Here is a 3,570-nt window from a genome sequence, read left to right as displayed (position 1 = left end):
ACACGTCCAACAACTTCTATCTTCGAAAGTCACCAGAGTTAAGCTCTCCAATCTTCAACACTTCATCTTCATCTTTTGATAATTTTGTGACTGTTTATCCTTCTCAACTCGAGGCTCTGGCAACTTTGCATTCATTGCTCTCTCCTATCCAGGGCGTTTTGGGGATGAAATTTGAGTAGGGCGAAGAAGAGAATTTCCACTTCTTGAACAACTTCACTGGGCCTCAACTTCACTTGGTCTCATTCCGCCGTTATGAAGTGTGTTGACACTGAACTTGTCTTCGAAAGATGCAGTCGACGCTGCATTCGGGCAGGGGGTACACGGCGGAGGGGAACGGGACTGTAAGGAGACCAGGAGGAGAGCGCCATCGAGCCCCCGAAAGAACCTCGAACCCTTTCTGGTCTGATCTAGCCCTTTGTCTCCTTGCTGAGTTCCTCTGTGCTCTAATGAAATCACTTTCTGCTCCAAATCTTCTCCTCTGCCATGCGCGTGATGAAGACAGCTTTCGAAGCTCCGGATCCTGCTTTCTTAAAATCTTTACCAGCTCCTTTGTACCACAAGACCTACATAAAATGTGTTAACATGACCTTCCATTATATGTGGCACTTGCCTATCTGCAACTTTTTCTTCTTTTATTCATTCGATGAACAAATAAATGTTTTAAATGTGTACCCTGAGAGAAAAATTAGCATAATGATTTAGAACACAGGCTCAGGAAGCAAACCGCCTAGATTTTTAAAAAGTTACTCTGCCTCATAGCTGCGTGGAATTGGGCAAGCGAGCCAAACCTCCAAGCCTCAGGTCCCTCATCTATAGTATGAAATGGAACAGGCCCCACCATAGAGGGCTATATGGGGACTCGGTGGTCCAGCCAGTGCGGTGAATGCAGAGTGATGCCTCGTGCTTCTCGGGCAGCCGATAAACGCCGCTGATCGTGGAGGTGATGGATCGCTGTGCGTAACAAGCTGGAGAGAGGCAGAAATGGGGGGCGAGAGTGTAGTTAGGTGCTCGCTGACATAAATCTGGTGACAGATGATGTTAGTCTGGAGTAGAGTGGCAGAGCGGAAGTGGAGAAAAATGAACAGATCCGAGAAAAACACTGAACTTAGCGTATGTGAGATTCGGTGATCGATTAGTTTGGCGGCATCGGGGCGACCAGATGTCAAGGGCTCTTTCCAGTTTTCTTCATTTGCTCGATGAGGGGGACCAGGCTGAGGGGCACGAGGACGGGGCCAGGAAGCGGAGGAGAAGACCCTGGGGTCGGTTTTGCACAGGCTCAATCTGACAGGACTTCAACTCATCAGAGGGGAAATGCCAAGTGGGCGAGCGGTTCCCCTGGGAAACGTAGCCGAGGACAAAGCGTCAGAAGTAGAGCTTCATCTCTCGCTACTCGTGACCTTAACCTACAGCCCGGCAACGCGGGTCTTTAACTTTCCCACGCGCTGTCATCTTCATCGTGGTACCTCCTCCTCTCTGGAACGCCCCTGCCCGATCTTAGTTTGCAGCTTCCTCTGCGATTAAAAGTGGTCAGTGGCTGCTGTCTGACTTCCAGGTCTCACCCATAAAAAACGACCTGCGGTCCTCCTTGTCCCCAGCTGTCCGCCTCATGCATAGGGTCCAGCAGTGGCCTCTGAGGCCCTAGGAGATGCCGGGGCCTCTGAATCACCAAGTGAGAAGCGCCCTAATGAATACAGCGAACCCACAGATATGCACGAGCATGAAAAAGCCCTGCCGTGTTGAAACGACCAGTCCCGTTGGGAATGTCGGTCACTAGCCCGCCCTGGGGTCTCCTCCATGCTGACGAGGCTCCACGGCAGACTCGTATCATCATATCCTCCATGTGGGTGTCCATGTTGGATCATATGCCTGTGTCTCAGTGACAGCTTCTATGAGGGCCAAGACCACATCTGTCCTTCTAATCCCAGATCCCAACATGTTTCCTGGAAGAGCTGGGCCTCGGTAGACACTTGTAGAATAAGAGAATGAATGAATGATTCGGTTTACTTTTCCAAGTTTCACGATGCTTCCCAGAAGACCAAATAAAGGTCAGAACAGGATTTAACATCGACGCATTACCAAGGTGTTCATTCCTCAACCATTTACTAATTTACTTGTATTTTTTTTCCTTGACTTCATCTCTTAATTTCCACAATCTTCTTGAGTTATTGAAAAAAATCTGAATTCTCTTCCAGTAAATAGATATTAAATAGCTTTTGATATGTTTTAGGACCATATTCTTCCTTGTTAAATATCTTCATTTCGGTGCTTTTTTTCTTACTTTCTTTCTATTTCAGCCAAAAGAATGAGCCTTTAATTCTATTCTGTACATAAAACTTATACTCTGGTTTAGACTTTCAAAATCATTCTAATTAATTTTTTAAAACGAACAACAAATACTTTGGTCATAAAAAATTGGAAACAGAAAGTACATTCTATTTCTCCTTAGCCCTGATGCTTGCTGTTTTCTAAATTCAGCTTGGCATCTTAAAGTGCCACGAAATAATTAGAGTGATCACAGAAGGCTCCCCTCTCCTTGGCGAGGGAACAAAGCATGTCAGATCACCATATGCTACCCCTACACTTCAATGCAACCTCCTGAAAACTCATAAATTTTCAACTTCGGCGTTTCTAAGCAACCACTTTAATATTTTCAGCCACAAATTGGCTGAAGGCCCCAGTGAAAGCACACAAAGAAGAATCCGCGGGAAGAACCCTAGGAAATGCCATGTGCACCCCGACAAATGGGAAGGACGCCTCCCCAAAGGACGTCTGCGCGTGGCAGGCGGGTTCTGTGTTCACAATTAGCAGCGAACGCTATAAATATCTGTAACTGTTAGATGACGCCTAACGCTAAGCTGTCCTCATACCCTGTCGGTGTGTTGATTGTTTCAGTACATATAAGAGGATAAATGACTTCAACATTTGGATATAAAAAAATTATTTGGCCCCTAAATCTAACTGATATATCTCAGAGAGGCAATTTTAGAAGCTTTTAACATTTAGTTTTTTGTTTACTCATACAGTCAATATGGTGTAATGATGTCTGAATTTCATGAACTGGAAATTTACCACATAATAAGAGCAGAAATAGGATGTCCAATTTTTAATTTTGTCACCAGGAATTATCAAACATATCATCATGAATTCCTCTGAAACATATGCAGTAAACCAGTGAAATCTTTGACGTGAAGCTACAGTGACCTAAGAATTGGTGTTTGGGAGTCAGGGAAGCAGGCAAAGATCATGACATGTAGGGTTAACGTCATCCGGGTCTGACATCTGATCTCCTGCCCATCAGCTGAGCCACCCGAGTCTCGGTAGGTAAACTCTCTCAACTCTAAAACAGAGATTATAATACCTATCTGGCTTATTGTAATGTTTAAATGAAAATATAAAAATATATAAAGTTATGAGCTAAAAAAATTAATGGCTGTCATTATTACATATTTTTATTGACGTGTATCACCACTTCAATTATCTAACTCCTCTTCGGGGAAAATAGTGTGAAAATATTTTATTCCTCCAGGGAAACAACTCTCTACCTGTCTGAAAACACCGGTGTGACATTCC

This window comes from Pteropus medius, unplaced genomic scaffold (assembly GCF_902729225.1).
Source record: "Pteropus medius unplaced genomic scaffold, Ma_sr-lr_union100, whole genome shotgun sequence".
Classification (NCBI taxonomy): Eukaryota; Metazoa; Chordata; class Mammalia; order Chiroptera; family Pteropodidae; genus Pteropus; species Pteropus medius.
Note: the sequence above shows the minus strand (reverse complement) of the source record.